A 26,859-nucleotide genomic window follows, 5' to 3' on the forward strand; every position below is an offset into this window, starting at 1 on the left:
TGGAAACATGTGATGATGTAGGATCCATTTCTGACATGGGAGTTGATGTTAGTGTTTGAGATGAATTCAATTTGTGATTTAAATTTAATATGTGCATTCAGGCTTATGTGGAAGTTAACAAGGGAACATTATTTCTTAGTTTTGAAATGTGTTACTATTCATTTCCTTGTGTAATTCTATATCCATCTTCTTCCTTTCAACAACATCCAACTCCATGTATAGATCATATGGTGTAAATGGTAATTTTTCTGAATATGAGTTAAGAGTACTTAGTAACATAAAAACTTTGAACAATTTCTCGTAAATAATATTATATCTCCCAATAAGACCAATAACATCATTAAAATGTTCTTGATTAGATTTCTCTCTTTTAAGAAAATCTTCATATTTTTCAATACTGAGAAACCATCTTTCACTATTTTTTGAAGATACGAATCCAAGTTCCAATGTTTCTATAAAAAAATTATGAAATCTTAACCAAACTATAGCATAATACATTACATTTATTTTGAGTCGTTGTTATTGGATTGTGTTTGATAGCCCCTAAGGGTGGTTCACTTCACACAACATGTAAACATGTTATGTAAAATATTATGAGGTACTTAGTTTGATCCCTTGATTAACCTGTGTCCACATTAGGGACAAGCATGGTACACTTAGTGGTTATAGTGGTATAAAACATAATCAATATTGTGACATCCAAGTACAAAATCACCCAGGGTGTTGATTCCACTAGTCATAAGAAAAACATTGTGTTTGACATTAATTGTTCTTGCATGCATAATGAATGTATTCCTATCTTTAATTCCCAATATTTCCAACTTAACTTTAGATATGTGATTCAAGAATATTATGACATCATTTGCAATCTATAATTTTCCTTCCAAATTCTCCCAAGATTTTTTGGATTGAAATTTGATTCTTCTTTCAAGATCCTTTGTATCTTGAAGAAGATTATGATGGCCTTTGATCTATTATCTAATTACTTTAATATAATCCCAAATAAAATAAAATAAATCTCTAACTAAGTATTTCTTTACAAAAATTCTATTATCAAATTTATTTTGCATTTTTTCAAGATGTGTAAAGCGTTGTTTGGATTTAGCTATAATTTTATTTTCTTCAACTATGTTTGCATGATAACTATCTACCATTGCATTTATTTTGTTAACGTGTGCTTGTAGTTCAACAATCTCTATATTTCCATTGAAATTCAATTTCAATATTTAACTCTTCTTGAGTTGACAATTGTATTTTGAGCTTTGTAATATGGTTTGTTTCTAACCTTTTCAAATCATCTCAACATTAGAAATGGTTTCTTTTTTATCTAAACTTGTTGATAAAACAATTTATCTCTTTACTGATCTTGTCAATTATTTTTCCCATTTTAATATTTAGCTCTTAAATAATCTCACTCAATTCTTCAACTGGTATTTTTTGTTTTCTAATTCAAATATTTCTTTAGTTTGAACATTTTTAATAACAAGCAAGATAATCTTCCTTTGAGTAATTAAAAATATTTATCATTTTATTTTAACATAGGAGATAAAAAATGGTAGTGGGAGAAGGGGGGTTATTCTTTGCCCTGATGGATTATCAGAATTGACGTATTCATAATGATTACGATTGAAATCCAACAATAAAGATCAAGCACATGCCCTCCTCCAAGGATTTTTGTTGGCCCATGCTTGTACACACCTCTCAATCATCAAAAAATCTAGAACCATTATACAACATTTGGCCCTATAACATACTATTATGAGAATCAAAATATTATTAAGGAAGTTTCAAACATATAAATTACACCATGTATTTCACCAAAACAATCAGGTTGTTGATAATCTAGTCAATAAATGTTCCTTTTTGGCCTTAGGAACACTATGGATAAATGACAAAGATATATTTTACTCTATATTGTAAATTACATGACTAGAGATTTTAAAAATTATTATCTCAATTCAATTTGGTGCCAAGTGGCACTCTGGTGGAACCATTGCATATTTTCCAAGTTATAAGTATTAAAAATAATTATGGGAAGAAGTGGAAGTATGAGATTAAGGAGAACCCCTACTTGTGTTTGAAGTGTGTGGGGTCAGTTGGTTTATGGCATGTATACCTTTAGTTCATCTATTTATGGGAAGATTTTGTATGGCTCATCTTATCCACTTTCTGAGAAATGAGGTCAACTTGTCCTTTGCAGTGTTGGGAAGGGCTTCTCATCGAGTTTCTTTGCAGACTCGAAACGTCGACTTCAAAACATGAACACTGTGGAAAATCCGAACTCCATTCAAAAAACTTGGTATTTAGTTATCAAGTGCAAGGTGAGCCTCACATGGAAATATTCATAAGTACAATTTTGTGGATTTGTGAAGATGGGAGCTACTCATTTCATCTAGATTCTCTTATGATGGGCCATGACACACACACGCTCCCATGATTTCTGGTGACAATCTATGTATAAAAAAAATAGATAAAGAGGAAATTGTATGCAATTGGTTCTTTTATGCTTAAGGATTGGAAAAACTAGCAATTAGGTAATTTTATGTCTCCCTACTTAGTATAATTTGGAAAACTTTCTCCTATCTTGGCATACCCTATGCCTCTCATGCTTTGTGGAATCTATGCTATTCGGTTTAGAATGTCTAGTTGGGCATTGTGGCACTTTGAGTTGTCTCTTTTAATATAGAAAGTAGGATTTTATCAACATGTTCTAGTCAAAAGTTTTTGGGATGGCAGATTTTGTTTCGTCAGTCCTATCTCAACTGCTCCAATCAACTCTACGTGAATATTTTCATTCAAGTTGAATTGGAAAGGAAGGTTGAATTTTGGAATTAGGAACACAATTTTTCTCCCTTTTCGACTCCTCTCTAGAAATATTGTCCTTGGATGGTAGCTATATTATATAATTCAAAGTGGAAATCACTCTAGTATTGGATAGTTGATCATTTTGGGAAAGGATGTGTGGCTCTAATATTTCATGGACCTCTTTAGGTGAAATCAAATATGTTGAGGCTTTTAAAAAGCAATGGAAATGATATTTGGAATAAAGCCATGTTTTTAGTAACTCTTAGTGTAACGTCGTGCCTCATAATCCCAATATAGACTAGAGGCTTCTAGTTGAGTAGATTAGGCTGCTCCAAGATGGAATTCTTTCCTTGCAATTTAAATACAAGCAATTGGTGTCCAATGTGGTTTTGAACATGGAGATGTTGATATAACATTGAAGTGATGTACAAAAGTGAGGATAAATCGAGCATTCATAAATAGATTAAGGATTTGTAGTTGACACTCAACTAGTGTTTTATGGAGATCTCTTCATCTAGAAATCTATCAGAGATCCAAAAAATTACCTACATATTCTCAATTCTCTAGTACCATCTCAATTAAAGGATTTAGGGCAAGAAGATGTAACTCAACCTTCCTCTAGTAGTTAGCATGAATACTAAGTGTTGTAAAATTTTGAACCTTTTTTTGGTAAGTTTACACATATATGCATAACAAGTTTTCTTTTAGTAAGCTCATTAGGAAAATATTTACATCACATGCAGTATGATAGCACCTCATAATCCCTCAATCTACCAGTCTAAAAGCCATAGCATAGGAAAAATTTGAGGTTCCAACATAGATTTATCAAAATATGCATAATTTGCATGATATGTTTGATATGACTAGTAATTACATAAAACAAAAAACACATAAAATCTAGTTGTAACATATCTAGTAAATCAAGTGCTATGTATAGTAGGACCAACAAGAACAAAAATGTTAATTTCCTAGAGTTGGAGGATCACGATTGAATGGAGGAGGTGGGATACAACCATGCAAGAGAATAGTGTCCATGCATTGCATATGATCATCCATGATCTAGTATAGCAGGTGTAATTCCCCCATTCAAAGGGGCATTTCATCGTGAATTTTATTACATTCAAAAAAAACTTTTCCAAACATCTCCTTAAGGTTCCAGTAGAGATCAACAGTAAGAATATATCGGTTGCAACATCCTCTTTCCAAGCTAAAGTTGGGGACCTAATTGTAGATGGATTCCATGACTTCTGAGTCATAGAGAACTTCTCTTTCCTTAACCACTTGTTCTATGTCTTCAATTTCTTATTGGACCACCAATGGTTTTTGCACTTGGTATCTTTTTGAGGAGGCATGTGCTCTATCTCGAACCTGGGCGCTATTGAAGCCATCAGGTCCTCTATCCTCCCTTCTCAAGTGTTCTCTATCGCGGGGCATGACAAGATACTAGAGCCAACAACTATATGAAGAGAAAAGTGGGATAAAGGAACTATAAGGAAGAGGGAGAGAATGACCATAGAGAGGAGCGGTGGAAAAACACGAGAATCCTCCATACAAAGCGACTCAATAGAAGAACAGGAAGGAGAAAAAATATTTTAATAAATCAAACTAAGGAAGATTCTTGACAAAGAATGAAATGAGAAAACTGGAGGAGGTAAACGATATTTAATATTTAGAATGATAATCAACTAATATGGAAGTCGCCAAGAGATCTCAACGCATCCAAAACAAAATGCAAACTGAGACTCCTCTATGCATGAGAGTCTAAAGCTACAAAACAAGGGGTGGCTTCATGAGTAACCAAATTGTCCAAAGTAAAAATTGAATAGTCTCCTCGCAACGCAAGAGCCTGCAGGAGTGTAAGGATTAACCATGGTTGATGTAGGAAGAGAAGGAAGGAACCAAGTCAACAGAGATCTATCCTTCCTCTTGCTTGGAACAAGAAAATAGGTAGGCAAAATCCTTTAAAAACCACAAATTTCCAAGCCTATAATTCTATATATTTTTATAAAAATCCCCGAAGATGATAAATATTTATTCCTACTACCTAAAACAACTTGAGCCAACCTTGATGTATGCAACACCTACAATGGTAGCCTGCAAGTCCAATGAGAAATTCATGGTGAATTCAATACAAGGTGACCCACATTTGAGCAAGAATTCCATCGCTTATAGCATCCATGGAGATCAATAGTTCTGAGTTATTAAGACTAGATCATGGTGACACACTAGTGCATGGAGGATTTGTGGAGGGTATATGTTGATTTTCTAGTGCAATTAGGGTTAGCACAATATTTCTGAAATTTGATAATTATTTTGATGTAAATATTATTTTAACTTGTTCCAATATATCCTTCAATAATTATACTTCAAAAATTCAACAATAAAGAATAGTAGAAGAGTAGATATTACAATACACAAAAGAGACACAAGATTTACCCTAGGAAAACCCACTATAGGGAAAAAACCCAAAAACCTTTTCAATAAAGAAATTATTCTTATTCAATGAGAGACACATGAAGACCTATGGCCAAACTTGGTATTCTCCTCCAAGTCAAGTTACCCAAATTTGATCTTGCACTTCTAGAATTTTCACCTTCCTAAAATACCAATTGCCCCATAATTTTGGCATTGCAACAATTTCACTAGCAACCCAGAAGATTTCGGCCCCTTGCAATAGTTTCCCCAAAAACTATGAACGAGAGAGAGAGATTCCTTCATGCATGTGAGTTGCTAGAGAGATATAGGAGAAATAAAATTAAACCTTCTTCTTCGACTTTCTTTATCCTTTTTTTTTCCTTCTTGTCCTTTGCTCACTTGCCCAGGAGCTATCTTGAGAGAGGAATGTGAATTTCCCAAATGAAGAGCTCGAGTTTCCTTTATATAATATTTTGTATAGGGTGAATGGACAACTCTTGGCCAGGGTCATCTTCACAGGGAGGGAAGCCGACTTGTCACTTTTGGAGCCAAAATGTTCATATTAAAAATTCACATTTACATCTTTTAAAAATTGCAATGGGACTTCGACTCAAAATAAATTTCCCTTTGACTCAAGAATTTATAAATATTCTTTACAATGATAAATATAATTACATCAAGTGACCACAAGTACATTATGAAGACTAACCATAGTTACAACTTCAACGCTCCCTTTAACTAGGGAGGTGTTCATAATCCCTCTCATAGATGTTCTCAAATTGAACAAATTTCTTTAAATAAAATGTTATGCATTATTACCAATATCATCATCAATCATCAACATCGGCTAATCGCCATATCCGGGGTGGTACTAAAACCATGGAAATGTCATCATATCAAGACTCACTCCTTTAGAGTGATCGGTCCTCGAGTCATATGTCCACCACCTAGGAAAAAATGTTAAGACCCTCAACTAGCAAGCACTCACTCACCCTTTTTGGTGAACACTATGGGCCAAGACCTCACCCAACCCATTCCTGGTTGGTGATCGGGTCTAGATGTTGAATCGAACCTCACTCCACCCTACCTAGTGTGTGATCAGGGTCCAGGACCTCACTCCACTATTTCGGTGTGTGATCAAGGTCGAGATTTTGAAGGACCTGAATCTATCATGCTTGGTGTGTGATTAGATTCCAGGACCTCACTCCATCATTTTTGGTGTGTGATCAGGGTCCTCCTCCAAGGGACACTAACCCAACACTACCTATTGATCCCTTTGGGTCTCTTGGACCCATTATCCCTTATGGTAGAATGTCCATCCTTGCTATAGACAAATCAACGCTCCCTCTGAATGAGAGGGGTGATCTTCACGAGCCCCAGCTTGCCTCGGAAGTAATCAAACTTGTCCCTTGGTGTTATAGACATTTTTGGGCCCTACAACCCCAAGCATGAAATTTCCATGAACCAAGGGCTCCTAAGTCCCTAAAAGTGTTGTTCTAACCCCTAAAGGAACAAGGTCAACCGATTACAGCTTCTCCCAGAAGTTCTCCATGAAAAACTACTCAGAAGTGGTCAAAATTGGATCATTGCACTTGCTCCATGGCCAGAGTACGATTCATTGCACCTTATACACACGGGAAGTGCATTGCATTTCAAAAAGCCCTTCTATGGGGTGCAATGGACAAGAAAAGACAAGTGGCGGAGACAGTTTGCGAGGTGGATGATCATGGAATCTTCCAGAAACTTCTCCTGGGACACTTGCCTCTCAGAATCGCCCAAGGATGAGTAAGAGATCAATGAGATCTCCAAGTGGCATCAAGAACTATCAGAGAGAAGACACTAATCAAAAACCTAGAGCTGACTCACACCTCTACAAATATCTATATATAGATCTCTCATCCCAGAGATCAGGAGGTTAGAGGCTGGAATTTCGCATATTGTAAGAAATTGTTGTTGGTTTCTAGAGACAAAAATCAGATTGTTGGGTGATCTAAGCTTTGTTTGAGGTGAATAGGGGCTTCTTTGCTGGGAGGTTGATGCCGGGTTGGAACAACTGGTTGTAACTCCTCCTGGATCTTTTCTTGTTTATCAATAAAAACTATTTGAGTTTTCCTCCATGCTTTTGTATCATTGATGCTTATTACATTTGTATGGTCAATTTACATCTGATCCTAGATTATTTATGATTATAGATCCATGTCTTTGTATAGTGCTATGCTTCTGTGATCTTACAGGTACTTTGTGAAGTTGGGCATGCAAGGGAGCAGGTAGCTGAGGACTATCAAAGAAGAGAGGGATCGAATCGAAGGATTAGCACAAGACAGAGGTTGGTCTTTCTGTTCCTCTCTATCTATAATTCATAAAGGAAAAACAAAAGTAGTTTTTCTCTGTTTGTTTCTAAGGCAGTTGTCACACCTTAGTGGGATAGAGCAGTTCTAAATAGACACTTTTCCCTGTAACAAAATGGCGACTCCACTGGGGAACTAATTAGTTTGTTTGTTTATCATTCTTTGTTGTTTGTTTCATAAACTTACAAGTAGCATTCGAACTGCATTTGCCATAACAAATGCAAAGTAGACAACTGCTACTTCAATCCATCTATTGGATCTGTTTATGATTTAAACAACTAATTCACAAACTATCTGATTGCCCTTGTGATAGCTCTTAGATCCTCCTTAGATCTACCCCTGATTGTTGCATTACTGATTGCTTTTTACTCGGCCAAAACCCAAGAACTGAACTACAAACTGTGACCCGGAACCCGAACAGAGTCTCGTTTCTGGCCCAGCGTAGGTACTGTTCAGAGATTCTGAATTTCAGCACACTTCCCGAGTGGACAACCTGCGCTGAATTTCAAGTTCTCTGTGTTACAGGTGAGCTGATCAGACTAGCTCTGTGTAGTTGTGGCTTCTGTGGATCATTCTTTCCAATTCTATTCCTGAATTTTGCTGCTTGTGATCAGTATATGTCTGTTTGAAACCCCTTTTCCTTACTGTTATTCTGCCTCCTTTGTACAAAAGAATTGTAGATGTTTTTGTGTGTTTGTTGAGTCATTTACAGTTCTCCTTTGCAAAAGTAGCATAGTCGTACTATCGTCCTTTGATTTGAATCTGTCGCAAGTGTCGATTTTGATCGTAGGAAAAAGTTTGATTGCTGTTGACGGTCGATTATCCTGTTACTATTGCTTTTGGTCTGAATTTGTAATTTTCTAGTGTCAAGAACAAGCATTCAGTTCAAAATCGTAAGGTGTTGTAATCGTCTCCATTTTTTGATTTCGAAAAGAAGCTTGTTGATATTCGTCACTTGAAAAGAAATTCAGATTTGTGCATCAACTTTCTTTTTAGCATCCATATACTAAGAAAGTCGAAAACAAATACATGCATGTGCATTTGCATATAGACAGTCTGATTGGCTTGATTTAGAAAAGTGCATTTAGAGTGTGCTCTTTGCTCTTTGTGAAAAGATTATGTCTTTCTTTTCCCTAGTAGCTAGGATTTTCATTGCATAAAAGAAGATAAAAAGTTTGTTTATCATCTTACATTGCATTTTAGGAATTACATCTACATCTCGTGGTGAACCTAAAAGGAAAACTTCATAAACAAGATCAACCTAAAATAAATTCAATGAATCTAACAACGCTTTGGAACTTAACGCACAACATTTGGAGGTCTAGGCTAGAGACGTATTCCAGCGTCGTAAAGCCTGGTAACTGTTGTTCTCACTGATGGTTGGGTGATTCCTCCACTTTGAGACGATAAGTGCCATTACGGACTTGTGCTCCCACATACCGTCGAGTATATTTTGGGAGACCCCAATAGGCTTAATCCTTTATCCATAGGAAGCCGTGTCTGCCGCCCTATCAATCGCAATGCACTGAACACAGCATTCGGGAAGATTGACTGCCATACCGTATAAAGTATTCTGCAGTTTTGCGATTGGTTTGGTACTCCCTCTACTTAGACTTCCAGAGCAGTCCCTTTCGTTCCTTTTCAGACTCCTTAACGGAAAAGGTCCATCTGAGCACTTGTCACTTCAGGCTCATTAAAAATCGAAGGAGACTAGAGTCATCTTTTGTTTTTTCTCGACTCTTAAAAACTGAAAAAACAAGTTGTGTCAAAGCATCTAAAATTCATTTAATTCGGAAACATACTTCCCCTTTATTTTAGTTGATCGAGTAATCCGCAATCGTGGAAGAAAGTCAATTGAAACCCCGTCGTTCGCGGAGGCTTACAAGTCAACTGTCTTTGTCTCTAGAATCGAAGCCAGTACGGACAAAGCGAACTCGTTTAACCGGTTCCAAATCTCCTATTAAAGTTAGAACAAGTGTTCCAACGACATCAGAGACTCCGGTTACTCCAAACATTTCTGGAATCCTTGCCTCTATAGAAGAAGTTCAGCAGCCACAGAAGGACAGTGATACTAATCCTAGTATGAGAGTAAACACTTGTGTTACCGAACCAGTTCCATCTACAACCAGTTCGGAGAGTCTTGCTCTTCAAACATCTGTCGCTACCGATTTCACACCTTCTTCGGCACCAGAAATATTCTACGGACCTGACGGTCTCCCCCTTCCACCTGGTCTGATTACCATAGAAGAAATTGTAGAAGATCCTCAAACAAGTACTCCAACGCAATTTGGAGTCAGGATCACTCTATATCCTTCTTCGTCAGAAGTTAGTCTACCAGCAGCGGAAGCTCCTGTAGAATCGCTAGGTAATCTTTTGGATAGACTACAAATGTCTGAACAACTGTCAACATCTAGGACTGTGTCGTCTGACACAGCGACAGCAGAACTCCCTGCTATCACTCCGACAATGTTCGTCGATATACCATCTGTCCCGACTAGCTCTCAACCGCTAGAAGGAGTCCACTCAGGGTCTATCTCGACAGTATGGTCTGTTCCTGTTTGTTCATCCGGAATAATATCCGGAAACTCTTATGTTGAGTCTCAATAAATTGATCCATTTGGGGGTCAATTTGGGCAGTCCGGCCCCCAAGGGCAAACAATTCCCTTGAGTTCTGGATTACCACCGTATGGGGGGCAGTATACCCTTTCATTATCCCCTCCGGGGGGATATCCATACGGGAGTTCACAACCACATTCAGGTTATACTGGAATTACCTCAAGCGATTGGGTACCTATACTACCTCAATAACCAAGAGTTGTATACTCGATGCAACAATGCTTACCTATGTCAAATATCCCAACTACACCAGCTATTGTAACGGTGTCGCAAGTTCAAGCATTGCCTGTTGTATGCCAACCTCAGGTTTCTCAGGTTGTAATGCAACAGCCCCTTGGCCCTGCAACTCAACCACAATCGTTGACCGGTAGAACGACACAGGTTCAGACGGGTACAATTACCTCTCATCTTGGTCAAACTGTTAGTATCGGGCAACAACACATGGCTTCACAACCATGGCTGGTGCAATACCAACAACCGCAATTCCAACAAGTATACCAAGGTTCTGAGCAACAAATATTTGCTAATAGTGGACAGCCGTACATTCAAAACGGTCAAAATCAACCATTTTACAATGGTCATGCCCACCAACCTTACCAAACATACCAGCATCAAATGCATTATGCCAGTATTCAAAGACCAACTGCTCAGGCAATCCCATCTTATCCTGGGTACGCTTCACCTAACCTGAATCAACAGTTACCCTTTGTGGCAACTTTGGAGTTACCTGATTTAAACCGGTTAAAAAACGATCCAATCGCTTATGCCCCTTGGTGGCCAGCGATTCCGCATAAACTTCCATCAGATATTCCTAAATTTAATGGAAATCCGGGTGAATATCCATCGAATCACGTGATGACCTTTCATCTATGGTGTTCATCAAACACCCTGAATGATGATTCGATAAGACTTCGCCTCTTTCAGAGGACGTTAACAAGTCTGGCGGCAAAATGGTACATCGAATTGCCTAGAGCTTCGTTTGACAACTTCAGTACCTTAGCCACAACCTTTTTAACCCATTTTCAGTTACCGATAAGGTACGAAACGGGAACAGAACTTCTTACCAATTTCAAACAGACAACGGCCACTCACATATCTGATCAACTACATGAGTGGCGACGTCGTCGTAGAATGGTAAAAATGTATGTCCCCGATCAGCTCTTAGCTGAATGGTTTATCAAGTCATTACTACCTTCCATTACGGAAGATGTGGCAAAGGGAGGAGTCATAACAGAAGAGCAAGTCATCGCTCGTGCGCAATATCTGGACTTGATTTACACTCATTCCGGCACGCTCTACGATAAAATACCTGACGCCCCTAGACCGGAATTCTCAATTCCTCCCCCTCCTAAATCGAACAATGACTCTCATGCCGGCGATGGCGTGATTGGCACAACAGACACGAAATCGACAAAGGCTACATCCAAAAAGGCCCGTAAGATTTGAAGTCAAAATGCAAAAGATGAACTTCTTGCTTCAGAAGTAAATGTTGTATCGATAGATAAAGGCAAAGAAACCAAACAACCAGGGAGCAAGAAGAAAGGCAAAGGGAAGAAGAAGAGACAGGAGGAATCATTACCTGAGAAATCTTCTTCAAACCCTCCTGGAGATAGGAAACTAAAATTTCCATGCATGATATGCGATGAGGATCATCGGACCGCAGATTGTCCACACATAGCTGAGCTTAAAAAATTCTTCAAGAATTCAAAAACCTCTGCAGTGTTAACTGATCCATTTCCAAATCCAGGAACAAATCTGGTTGAAAGTGGAAATGCTTCCCTGTCTCAAGTGCTAATGTTGTTGGTTTCAAAACAGGTAAATGATGCTTTGATATCGACAAGGAACAAAGATTATGGGAATCCACAGCTGTCGAACAACAAGGATAAAGATCAACCTAGTAATTCGACAACAACTTCGATAGAAGTTGTGCCACCCATCATTCTTGAACCAATGATAAAGTCACCAAAGGGAGCAGTACACAAATCGACATTTAATCCTTGTGCAAAAGTAGCACAGAATTATAATATAATAGAGGACCTGGCCCAATCAACGTCCGCTATGTCGACACTTGAGGTACCGCGAAATTGCCTCTCCCAAGAGCAAGCTTTATTATCAGCAATAGGTGGGATTGACCCAATGGATTCCAATCTTGTGGCCTTTGATCATAAAGGATATGACCCTCAGTTACCAGCTCAACTAGCTTTCCTTATTCAAGCGAAATCCCTCAACAAAACTGTTCATCGAACAATTATTGATGATGGGGCATCCACATGTATTATGTCGATGAGTTGCTGGAAAAATTTAGGCTCACCACCCTTGTCGCGATCGTCAACAATGTTAAAAGCATTTGATGGACGATCATACACTCCATACGGAATTTTAAGTAACTTGCAAGTTGAACTGGGGGGTAAAACAGTAGAAATTGATGTTGAAGTAATCGACGAAAACCTCGATTACAACATCCTACTGGGAAGGCCCTGGATATATGCCATGGTCGCAGTTGTGTCGACCTACTTCAGGAAGATTTCATTTCACTTCCAAGGAGGAATTACAATCGTCGACCAACAAACATTTCTCACCAACAATTCACAAGTTACGAGAAGCATTCCGATGATCCATGGGAGCAATCATTCGCTTCAAAATATTGGAGTAGGCCTCTTAAAAGACCCTGCCTTAATGGGTACTTTTGCCCTACTGCCTCCGAGTAATTTGGCGGAAGTGGCCACAGTGGAAACCTACAATATGAAATCCCCTATATCTAATGGATTCAGAAGATTCCTAAACATTTTGACAGCATGGATCATCGCCATTTTAGAAATATTGTAGCAATAAATTTTCTTGTCTTGGGGAGCGAACCCAAATCAATGCTCATCGAGTGTTTGGATAGATAGGTCTAAGGAATATGGCACCTCTTCAAATCCTTGGTCGCATGTACATTCTACAGATGAAGGAATCATTCAATCAATGATGATAGGAGAGGCACCATGGGAAGATTACCACCATCGCTCCCATCTTCCGGATTACCACGAAGATTATTCTAGCAACCTTAATCATCCATCAGTTTTTGATTTTCTATCAAATACTGTAAATATAGTGGATTCTGAGGACAGTTCTTTTACTGTGTCAACCTCATTAAAAAATGAAACAAACCCCTTTCCAAATCTCAAAGGTAAACCTTCATTCCAACCACCGAGTTGAATGCAATGAAGCTTGGGGGGCATGCACCTCGATTTGCGTTATTATGTTGGGGGCATGCAAACTTATCACGGGCAGTGTTACCGCAGGGTTCAAGCTCGTTAAAAAATAAACCCGCCACGAGCAGTGTTACTGCAGGGTTCAAGCTCGTTAAAAAATAAACCCGCATCGAGCAGTTTTAGCACATAGTTCAAGCTCGTTAAAAAATAAACATAAGCCATGAGCAAATGTTTCTCCCCGCGTTTAAGCTCGTTAAAAAATGAACTATTCCCAGGTAAATAACCATCGTGAATGTAGTACTTCAGCCATTAAAGCCTTGGTCGTGTTTGCACCGTCACCTCCACTTTTTCATTGGCCGATCATTCACCCCCATTTCATTGTTTACCCATTTTGAGGAACAGCTGCGAAGAGTGATTTCACTAGCCATCCTTGTAACACTTCCGTGATTGGAAAATTCCAAACCTTACCTGGAATCAGCTGCTACCCATTTTATCACTCGTTCCTCAAAAGACGAGTCTCCTTTAAGCTCTTTTCAACTGACTCGTAAAATATGAAAAGATTGACGAGCCATTGGCCTCTCCAGCTCGTTAAAGGGACAGGAAGTGCTATCCCTCCTCTAGATTTTAATCTTTTTGGACCTGAGGGATTATTACACAAAAAGATCGAGCGCTTGTTTTGTTCGGCTCGTTAAAAGTATAGAAAATTCATCCCTTCTGTATTGTTTTATACTTTTTCGGACTTAAGGGATTAGATGACAAAAAAGGGATTTTGGAGTTACCTTGTTCCTTTTCAAACTCTCTAAAATTGAAAAGGACCGAGTTATCTTTGTCGTTAAACTCGTTAAAAGTATAATAGCGACAAACTTGTCTATAGACGAGAACGAGTTTCACTATCGCTAGGCTCGTTAAAACATAGTGATGGGTTTGCCCGAAGGGCAAATTATAGAACAAGAATATGTTATCCTCCTCAAGCTTGACAAAAATAAAGAGGTACTGGTCAGCAATGACTGGGGAAAATTGGAAAGAAAACTTGAAGAAACTTTGTTGGTAGCAAGTCGCTCTTGAACATGACACTTCCACTCTGTGTCCGAGTCGGGTTGGGTTGTTTCATTCACCGGTCACATCACCATGGTCACGCCATACCATCCACATTTGGGGTTAATGCTACCAATCCATCACATTAGTGTCACCGATATGTTCAACAGAAGTCATTCAGAGAATTCACCTGTGTCTCACCCACTACCATACATTATACTCCATTCTTTCATGACTGCCACCCTGAACCTTATATCACCATATCGTTTTCACCTCCATTAAAATCATTTGCTCCGTTCCGTGTCATTGATGTGGGATTCATTAAGGCCCTCCTGTGACGGATCACTTCTTTTTGACATCAGCTCATTATCCAAGAAGTTGATCTAGGAACACCCCATTCAGTACTTTGAAGCTTGCATGCCTCAATGGCAAGTTTCTCACTCCCAGCAACAGGTTTACATCAATGGCCTTCGACCGAAAGATTTTGCGTGGTGTTCGACGCCAAGTCCTTTATTCACACCACGTGAATTGTACTGCAGTACCTTGAGGGTCATTCTCATTATCGGTGATCCCTGTCGCGCTTGTTAATAGTTTACATCATTGACTAGTAATCAAGCGATGTCTTTCCATGTTCGACTTCAGAACATTTCTCACATGGATCGACTTGTACTTTGGGTGAAGATCAGATGAGATTGAAGACCCCGGATATAGTTTCATCCATCCGGGCTGCGATATATATTCAGGGAAATAAAGACATTAAATGTACATCATTGCTGCATAGATAATCATCCACTCAAAAGGATGATGGCTCTATCATAATCATCAGTCTACACTCAGACGATTGTCTGTCCTATGTACATGAAAATTAATTTATAAATCTGAGCATGGGAATGCCCGCCTCAGCTAGATCATGAAAATAGTATGAAGATAATGTATTGTATTGTATCTTATTACAGGTCTCCTCCCAGCATTGAAAGAACTTTGGATCCTCATAATAAAGCATTTCACCCGACATCAAAAGATTAACGGCCTCATGCTTTAGGGGGCAACTGTTATAGACATTTTTGGGCCCTACAACCCCAAGCATGAAATGTCCATGAACCAAGGGCTCCTAAGTCCCTAAAAGTGTTGTTCTAACCCCTAAAGGAACAATGTCAACTGATTACAGCTTCTCCCAGAAGTTCTCCATGAAAAACTACTCAGAAGTGGTCAAAACTGGATCATTGCACTTGCTCCATGGCCAAAGTGCGATGCATTGCACCTTGTACACACGGGAAGTGCATTGCATTTCAAAAAGCCCTTCTATGGGGTGTGATGGACGAGAAAAGACAAGTGGCGGAGATAGTTTGCGAGGTGGATGATCATGGAATCTTCCAGAAACTTCTCCTGGGACACTTGCCTCTCAGAATCGCCCAAGGATGAGTAAGAGATCAATGAGATCTCCAAGTGGCATCAAGAACTATCAGAGAGAAGACACTAATAAAAAACTCAGAGCTGACTCACACCTCTGCAAATATCTATATATAGATCTCTCATCCCAGAGATCCGGAGGTTAGAGGCTGGAATTTTGCATATTGTAAGGAATTGTTGTTGGTTTCTAGAGACAAACATCAGATTGTTGGGTGATCTAAGCTTTGTTTGAGGTGAAGAGGGGCTTCTTTGCTGGGAGGTTGATGCTGGGTCGGAACAACTGGTTGTAACTCCTCCTGGATCTTTTCTTGTTTATCAATAAAAACTATTTGAGTTTTCCTCCATGCTTTTGTATCATTGATGCTTATTACATTTGTATGGTCACTTTACATCTGATCCTAGATTGTTTATGATTATAGATCCATGTCTTTGTATAGTGCTATGCTTCTATGATCTTACAGGTACTTTGTGAAGCTGGGCGTGCAAGGGAGCAGGTAGCTGAGGACTATCAAAGAAGAGAGGGATCGAATCGAAGGATTAGCGCAAGACAGAGGTTGGTCTTTTTGTTCCTCTCTATCTATAATTCATAAAGGAAAAACAAAAGTAGTTTTTCTCTGTTTGTTTCTAAGGCAGCTGTCACACCTTAGTGGGATAGAGCAGTTCTAAATAGACACTTTTCCCTGTAACACTTGGTAACTTTTTCATCAGAACATCAATTTTCTACTCATTGGTGGAGATGTACTCAAGCCATATTTCTCTCCTCTACACCATGTCACAGATGTAGAGGTACTTGATCTCAATATGCTTCAACCTCTCATGGAACACATGATTCTCTTAAAGCTTCACACAACTATGATTATCATAGTGTATTACCATTGATTCCAACTCTTGGCTGAACAATCCTGCAAACAACTTTCGAAGCCATATTTCTTTGGTACGGGCCTCATTGGCTACAATGTACTATGCTTCAGTAGTGCTGAGTAAAATGGACCTTTACTTCTTACTCATCCATGATATCATAACAGATCCTAAACTGAAGCATACTTCCTAGGGAATCTTACTATCTTTAGCACTTCCTTCCCAATTAGCATATGTATATCCCTAAAGTTGCACATCCTTGTTTGAAACATAACTCAAGACATAGGTAACTCTACCACACAAACATATCAAGATGTGCTTTATTGCAATCCAATGCTCGTGCCTTGGTTCTACCTAGAATTGGCTCAAGGTGTTCACATCAAAGGAAATATCTGAACTGATGTTAACCAAATACAATGACATACCAATCAGATGTTGAGACATAGATGGATCTACCAATCTGGAGTTAGAGCCTCTTAACTTCTTCAAGTTAGTCACCATGGGATTTTCCATGGATTTTCAATCCATCATACTAAATCTCTAAAGGATATCTAACACATGCTTTCCTTGAACAACAAATAATTCACCAAGTTTCTACCATACTTCTAATCCCAAGTAATAATGCATCAACCCAAGATCCTTCATTTCAAACTTAAAATCCAACGGCTTCTTTCACTAAATGATAAGAGGCTTGGTACCTGTCAGAAAAAATTCATCAACATATAGTAGTAATATCATAGGTGCATTCCTCACAATCTTAAAGTAAAGGTTTGGATCAGCTTCTCTCTTGGTAAATCCCATTCTCATCGAATAGTTGTCGATATGAGCATAACAAGCTCTAGGAGTTTTCCTGATTCCATACAAGGGCTTCTTCAACCTACAAACATGAGAATCTTTTCCATATACCTCAAATACTTGAGGTTGCTCTATGTACACCTCTTCCTCAATTACTCCATTAAGGAAAGTAGTATTTACATGCATTTGGTGTATTTCCCATCCCATGGAATCAACAATTGAAATGATGGATCTAATGGAGATGTACCTAGAAACTGAAGCAAAAGTCTCATCATAGTCTTCTCCCTCTTTCTAGGATAATCTTTAGCCACAAACCATGCCTTGTATTTGTCAATAATACCATCTATACCATGCTTTATCTTATATATCCACTTGGAAGTCACTACTAACTTCCCCTCATGCCTTGGAATACTCTCTCAGACGTCATTATTCATGATCGATTAGTATTCCTCATTTGTTACTTCCTTCCAAGCCTATTGACTGGCTTCTTATTTATATGTGGAAGGTTCTTCATTAATGAGTTTTGTCATGAGAGCTACATAGCTAGAGAACCTTTTAGTTTTCTTCAATTCTCTAGATGTTCCATTAGGATATCCATTTCCTTTAGCCTTTTCTAATGTGGATCTAAGCCATGTCGGTCTCTTCTTGATATCTGTAACTATGACTAGTTCTGTTGGATCTTAAGGCCCTTCTAGAATTCTGGTACATTTTGTAGAACTCGGCTTCCTGCATAACTTCTTCCAAAGAATCTACAGATACTTCCTTAGCCTCCAACATGCCACTTTCTCATCAAATATGAAATCTCGACTGACCTCAATCTAACGCTGCTCTAGAATGCATATTCTATGGGATTTTAAAGATTCATTATATCCAACAAATATTAATTTCTTTCCTAAAGGATCAAGATTGTTCCTCTTATATTTAAGAACATGAATATATATAGGAGAACCAAACATTCTCATGTGTCCAACCTATGGCTTCCTTTTGGAGAAGGCTTCTTCAAGAGTCATACCTTACAGAATGTTAGAAAATTATATATATTACAGAGTAATGGAACACATAAAATATATTTCAGAAATACAAACATAGAAAACACATAAAACAAGAGAGACACAGATATACATGGTTCACCCAATTTGGGTTACGTCCAAGGCGAAATAGCCAGTCCTTCCTTTTATATTATCTAGCAAACTAAAGAGATACAACCTACAATAGATCCGCTATAATTCCCTCTTCTCTCTCGCTCAATATCCTCTCTCTTCTCGCTCAGAATACAAATATACATAGACGTAGTACAATTCCCTCATATATAGCGAGGGGTTGCCTTCTAGGGCAAAAAACCCTAAATTAATCATAACTTCTACCGTTAGATCTTCGCCTAATGAACGGCTCAGATTGACTAGGAAATTACAACATTTTACAAGGCAATTTTACATCTATTTTTAGCTTCAGGGGCACTGCCCCCAATCCCCCACTAGGGGGGCTCTCAAAGGTTGCAGCCAACCCCCCTAGACCCCCACTGCAGCGCAAATATTATGGGTGGCGTTTTCACCCCATTAGGAACTGGGGTCCAATGTAGTGATACCTCTAAATAAAGAAGATAATCAGGCTCCACACCCAGCACAGAACTCTATGAGGATTTTGATTTTGAATGTACACAGTTATCTATGCTGCTTCGCCCCATAAGAACAAAGACAAATCCAAATCATGCATCATGGCCTAGTCATATTCTTCAATGGATTTGTTCTTTTGTTCTGCTACATCATTTTGTTGTGGATTACAGGGAACAATTAGCTCCCTCTTAATCCTAGCATGTTTGCAAAAAGCAACAAGCTCTTTTGAGGTGTATTCTCCTCCATTGTCAAATCTCAGTATCTTGATCTTTTTACCTATCAATTTTTCCACTTTAGATTTGAATTTATGGAACTTGTAGAATACCTCATCCTTTGTCTTCAAGAGATATATCCATGTCTTCTGAGAGAATTCATAAATTAATGTGACATAGTATAATGAACCTCCAATTGATTTTAAGGGCATCGGACCACATACGTCAAAATGAATCAAGTCCAAAGCTTTCTTAGATCTGTTGTCACTATTTGGAAATGGTCTCTTAATGTTTTTCCCAAGAGAACAACCTTTTTATACACCATAGTTCTCTATCTATAGTTTAGGAACCCCTAACATTATTTCACTTAATTCAGGTAATGCTCTGAAGTGAATATGTCCATACCTTTTATGCCATAGCTCACTTGGCTCTATTTCACCATGTACTAGAGCCCTTTTACGACACAAGTACTTTTCCATTCACAAAAGAAACATTATCTCCTTTTCTTCTAAATAAGAAGAAGAGAAAAGATTATTTTTCAAATTTTCTACATAAAAGACATTGTTTAGATATACAAAGTTACCATATTCGAGCTCTATGGATGCATTTCCAACTCCTTTGAATGCATAGTTGTTATTGTCTCCCAATTCAACCCTTTGAGATAACTTCTTCTCTGCCATGCTTGAAAGATTCCCATGCTCCCTTATCATGTGTCTTGATAATCCACTATCAACTAGCCACGTGTCATCATCATCTACAAAGGAACATGTCAAAGTGAAATAGTAGAAGAACACTTTTTCACCTTTGGACTTATTCAACTTTTCATCTTCTTCAACTTCTGTTGTGAAAACATGATGTTTCCCCTTTCTTTTCTTGTTAACCATATTAGTACAATATCTCTTGAAATGTCCATATTCTTAAAAACCATAACATTGTATCTTAGATAAGTCATTCTTCTTCTTAAATAAAAAGGACCCTTTTCCGGACTTCTTATGTTGAAGTTCAAACTTCTTCTTTTCATTTTTCCTGAAGCGAGCTACAAGGGCTTGAACTTCTTCATCTGAATGATCTCTAGACATCAATTTTTCTTCTTCTTGAGCATATGATGTCCATAATTTCTCAAATGAAGGAGCTTCTCTCCAACTGCTTATGCATGTTGCAAATGCATCCCATGATCCAGGAAAACCATTGAGTGTTGTAGTCACAATTTCTTGATCGGGAATAGATTCTTCAATAGCTGAATTTTTTTCTTTGATTTTTGAAATCCTTATGAAGTATGAAGCAACAGTACCTTCATTGGTCCTTTTTTTATATTGAAGCTCATTCTTCAAACTCATGGACTGACTAAAATTCTTAATAGTGTAGACATTTATTATAGAATCATACATATTCTTATAGGTATCCTACTTTCCAATGTAGGGAATGAGATTATCTCTAATTTCGTCCACTATTAGAATGATGGTAGTACTATCATCCTCCTTAAACTTCTCTTTTCTAGTTGCATCAGTTGATTCAGTAATCTTTCATATCACAATATCCAACACTTTGTTTTTGGAAAGAATAAGATTTACACTGACTTTCCAAGCTTTAAAGTTTGATGCTCCTTCTAGCTTGTTTTCATATTTCATGGAGGAAGTCATGAATGTCAATGTAAAAGAAGGACTTTAATAAAATTCTCTTCCTAGGGTTTCTGCAAAAGTGATCTTAATGTACCTTCCTTTTGTCACCAAAGCTTTGATACCATGTTGATTTTCTAGTGCAATTAGGGTTAGCACAATATTTATGAAATTATGATAATTATTTTTGATGTACATCTTCATTTAACTTGTTCAAATATATCATTTAATAATTATACTTTAGAAATTCAATAATAAAAAATAGTAAAATAGCTGAGATCATAATGCACAAAAGAGACACAAGATCTACCCTAGGAAAACCCACTACGGGGAAAAAGCCCATAATCCTTTTCAATAAAGAAATTATTCTTGTTCAATGAGAGAGAAACATAGACCTATGGTCAAACCTAGTCTTCTCCTCCAAGTCAAGTCACCCAAATCTGATCCTACACTTCGCTCTTAATCCTACACTTCTAGAATTTTAGCCCTCCTACAATACCAATTGCCCCAAAATTTCAGCCTTGTAGCAGTTTCCCAAGTAAGCCCAAAAATTTTGGCCCCCTACAACAGTTGTCCCAAAAAATACAAATCACAGAGAGAGGAATTCCTTCACACATGCAAGTTTCTAGAGAGAGATAAGAGAGAGAAAATTCAGCCTTCTTCTTCGTCCTTCTTTATCCTTCTTGTCCTTCATTCACTTTCCTACAAATTTCCTTGAGAGAGGAATGTGAATTGCCCAAATAAGGAGATCGAGCTTCCTTTATATAGTAGTATACCTTGGGTGAATGGACACATATATTGGCCAGGGATGAATTGACTTGGAGGGACGCTGACTTGTCGCTTTTGGAGCCAAAAAAATCATTTTAAAAATTCACATTTATATCTTTTAAAAGTCGCAATAGGACTTTGAATCAAAACAATTTTTCCTTTGATTCAAGCATTTATAAATATTCTTTACAATGATAAACATAATTACATCAAGTGACCACAAGTACATTATGAAGACTCGCCATAGTTACAAATTCAATAGTAGATTTCATTCTTCGTTGTCATCCTCGTCCCCATCACGAACATTCCCCATCCTAATAGAATGAATTACGGTCTTAAGAACCCCCATTGGGGAATATATGCATAATATGTTAGATACTAGGGAATAATAGCTTTTTACTGTGTTTGGAAATCCAAGAATATTATCATTCATTAGATTAATTTTTAGAGTTGCCCTATTTTGATGTAACTCTTGTGCCCAAAACGCAAATTTTATGAATACAATTTCTTGTTCTTGTTTAAAAAATAAAAAACATAGAAGTTATACCAAATGTGACTCCTAGAACTTGTTCCAAATCACTGATTGATATCTAGCAAGATTTATTTGTATTTTTTTCAATCTTCGGCTGATTTTCCAAATTGTTTATGGAAAATTTCAATTTTTTAATATTAATTGTTGGAGTAATCAAATCTCCTAACACCATATTCCTTGTTTGTTTATGCCACTCACTCTTATATTCTTGTGGCATATCATTTGAACAAAAAGTGATTTTAGTAGTCTCATACTCATGAGACTTGAGATCATTTTCAAGTTTATCAACTTTTGGCTCCAAAATTTCCATTTTTAAGGTACCTTTTTTATAATTGATTGATGATAATAATATTGATGGAGCATGCTCTTCATGACTGATTTGTGGATACAATTTATTTTTGGTTTGCTTCATGATCCTTTTATTTAGAGCCATCTCTGCAAAAGCAACAACTCCTTCTAAAAATCTAACCTCTTTTGAAACTTCACCACCTGTAACCACTTTGTTTGTGCCTTTGTGTGTGGAATCATTAGATGATGCAATTTGAGTGATTCAAAAAACTAATTTTCAAGCAAATATTTTCCCATATGCTTCCATATACCTAATTCTTCCTTAAATTAAAAACCTGATCTTATCTTTTTAACTACATGCTCCAATATATCTTCTTCCAAGGTATCTTCTATCATTTTCCTTTTGAACTCTGTATTGTGTGGAGTTTCCATCACAATATTTATTTCCCTACTAAGTTGTTAATTATCAATTATGTTGACTAAAGTAGTTGGAGAATGTCCTATAATATATTCTTCTTTTCCATTTCTCCTATGTAATGATGCCCGATTCCTCTCTTTAATATTTTTTGAACTTCTCCTCATGAGTCTTTGGTTGTCAATCTTTGTTTTTCTATATCTATATGATGAATGTACAATGTAGATCTCTTATGATAGTAACCTAATGAAATAGGCCATATTGACAAGGACTTTCATCATATTCTCAACAATAGTAAAATTTGTTATAATTTTTACTAAGAAAAATAAAACTTATGTTGGTAACATGAAAGAAGCATTTTCATTTTTTTGAAGTAAAATTAATATGATCTAACCTTAACCTTTATGTAATGTACTACAAAGTGAAAACCTTAGGAACAAGGAAAACCAAAAATTTGTAAGGCTTCAACTCAAATCTGTATACTCTCAAAACTATGTGATCTTCATAAAAATATCAATCCACATATTTCTACTTTGATTAGTTTGTAGAAGGCTTTTTCACTCAGGATACAAGGTATAGAATGTGGCTAGAAATTGATCTATAAATATCATATAACTATTTTTTTGGCCACAACCCCTTACAACTTGTGTTCATTCAATAACCAAAGCAATGTTTCCTATTGATCAACCTTCTTTAATGCCAAATGTTGAAAGTGGGTTGATTGATGACAAATTATGAGACATTAGATATGACTGATACCAAAAAAATTTCCATTGCTAAAAAAGAATCAACTATTCATGGGTATTATTAGATAGAAATTTAGCATAGTTGAACCTAGTTGATTGAGTTACTTTAATAATAAACCCTATAACAATATCATTCACTAAGGCATCATTTTCATATCCAAAAATTAGAAATATGATAGCTATAATCCCCCCTATTTCTTTGAATAGGGGAAAAAAAATAAAAACTCTAACATACTTACACCTAGTAGTAACATATTTGATAATAAACTGCATATATATTGTATTGACAATGAATTAAAATAACTTCCAAATTCATCTTCATCTATATTTTGTTAGTTGTCAAGTATTAATAATAATTATGACATGGGAAATTTTGATACAAGGAATATAACATGTTCATTGCTCTTATATTTAACAACCTGTTGTAGGAAAACCCAACACCCCCCATTTTTTACTTATTTACTTCAAGTAATGGGGACCATTGCCATTAATCTTTTGCTAAAACCTTTTTATGATTTTCATTTGAGTTAATTGTCTTACAATTTTGTCATTTTTCATTTTCGTCGAATTTATATTTTGATTGTTTCATTTCAATTCGAATTTTCACCTGTCTTCCATTGATACTTGTTTCGACTCATTTGGTTATCCGGTTTGCAAATGGCACTCTTTGAAATTTGATCGTTTTGTCACCTGGGTTGAATTTACATACAAAATACATAATATTTTAACTTTTGCAATTAAAATAATCATTCGTTGTAAATATTAACTCTTAGTTAATTTTTACTATTTTTTTCATTTTTCACTAACAGTCCTACAAAATAACCTAACCAAATTGTAAAACAATTAAAAAATGTGTTTACGAGATCTCAGTGATTTACTCTAATTTCTTATTTTAAAACAAATTACTAATTTTAAAATCTCAAAATTACAAAATAGCAATTATTCATTTTTTAAAATTTTTAACTACATATAAACCCTACTTCCCATCACCTTTTTTTTTTTAAATCCCAATTTAAAAAAAATACAATAAAAAATGCAATACCATAAAAAGCCATAAAACTTGTGATATGGCATAAAACTTTGTGTGTTAATTTTAAAATTTCTAATATGTGATTTGGTTTGGTTTTGGTTTTTATGTGATACATTAAAAAAAATTAATATAAAGTTTTTTCATTAAACTCCTTATGCCTCCCGATGCCGTGACCTCACCCTACCTCATCCTCTCCTCCTTATCCCTCCACCTCACTCTCCACTCACCCTCCTTATTCCTCGTCCCTCATTATTCCACTCCTCACCTCCATTAACTCTCTATATTTTTAAACTCCCGTGACTTTAGTTGGCTGGAATGATATGGTATAATAATATTATTTGTATTATATTTTTATTATAATAATTATATTTTAATTACAATATTCTATTATAATTGTAATATAATTTAAATTATAATATTAATATAATATTCTAATTAATTATTAATTTTTTTATTTAATTTAATTATATTAATAATTAATTTGTAATTAATTAATTTAGTTTGTAGTTATAATTAATTAGTATTAATTAATTAATAGTTGTAATTTAATTTAAGAATAGAATTTAATTTAAAATTCTTATTTTTAGCCTCAGCAACAAAATTTCTAGAATTTTGGCATTTTTAATTCCCCAACTTCAGAAGCTTCTACATTGAGTTTTACTTGGCCAAAGGAGATCCAAGATGGCTCGTTGGATAGACTAAATCATGGAGATTATTTTTGAAGTAGTTGCAACACTGTATTTGATCATTTAATGGGTCTAAAATTTAGCAGAAGATCAAACTCTGAATTTTTAAACATAATCAATTTTCTAAGTTTTATTTTCTGCATTTTCATTTGCCCACAACTTCCACTGAGTGAAGGTTGATTCGTCTATGTTCTTCCTAACCAATTAGATCTACATGGGCATCAATAGAAATCTCTTATTTCTTTTTAATTATTTATTTAATTAAATTTGATTGGATATATTTTATATTCCATATTTGGTATTAAGAGTTTAAGTTTTATTTAATTAAATTTTGATTGGTCTTTTTGTAGGGAAACAGTTGAAGAGATGAGAAGAAGAAAATCTCAATCAATGAGAATGCTCCAGCAAGAGAAGAAGGGGATTTTGGCCCAATAAAAATTGATGGAGCAGATATATTCTTAAACAACTTTGTTATTGAGAATTCTTTTTGTAAAAATTATAAATAGCAGATTGTAGAATGTATTAAGGGCTTCTCTTCTTTGCAATTCTAGAATTCCCAAAAGCACTATTGTAATGAGGATTTAGAGTTGTAGGTGAGAGGAATATTGGGAGAAGAAGGCTCTATATTGCACTGTTTTCATCTGTTTGTGGATAAACTATTTTTTATTATGTACTATTGTTGTAAGGAGGAGGTCATTTCTGCAAGTAGAGATCAATTGCAGGCCCATAGGATTGTGCACTACTGTCGTACTGTGAGGATTTGTAATTTGATTTTATTTTATTAATAAAGATTTTTTTCACTGATTTTCATATAGCATTATTGTTTGTTGAATTCATGGATGCAAATTCTTTCTCAATTTTTCAATTTACATTTACAAATGTATGAATTAATTGTTGGCTTCATGCACTATTGTTGAGTTTTAATTCTTAATTCATTTAAAAGTCTGATTAGACTATTCTACAGACTTGATCTTAAATGTAATTTGAAAAATGAAATATATATAGGAACAATAGTTATAATCTTAGATCGGCAAGCTATCTTACGATTTAGGATAATAATTGTTTGTTTGCATACATGATGTCTTATTTGAACTAATTCAGTAATTCATCATGAATCTTTGTAGTTCTTATGCATATGATAAATAAGGAATTGGATATATTTTCAATAAGCTCTTATGTAACTATTTACTAAGTTTTTAATTGTTAGTATTTATGTTAATGGGGAATCAGATCTTGTGAGTTATCTCCTCGATCTAATTCCTCCATCTTAATTCCAATTTTTTTTAAAAGCTTCTTTTTCCTAAGTTAATTGGCTCTTGATTGAGAGAAGGATTTCCCTTTCCTTCAATCGAGACAGGTTAGATTAATTTCATCTTAGATTACATCTTGCATGTGTTATCATGTCTTTCTCATTATAGAAATCCTCTTTTTAAGAGACAAAACTTTAGAGTGGTTTAGTTGTGTGGCTAAAATATCT

The sequence above is a fragment of the Pinus tabuliformis genome, chromosome 2_1 (genome assembly GCF_031772625.1).
Source record: "Pinus tabuliformis cultivar Carrire ecotype Pingquan chromosome 2_1, CPIR1, whole genome shotgun sequence".
In the NCBI taxonomy this organism is placed as follows: domain Eukaryota; kingdom Viridiplantae; phylum Streptophyta; class Pinopsida; order Pinales; family Pinaceae; genus Pinus; species Pinus tabuliformis.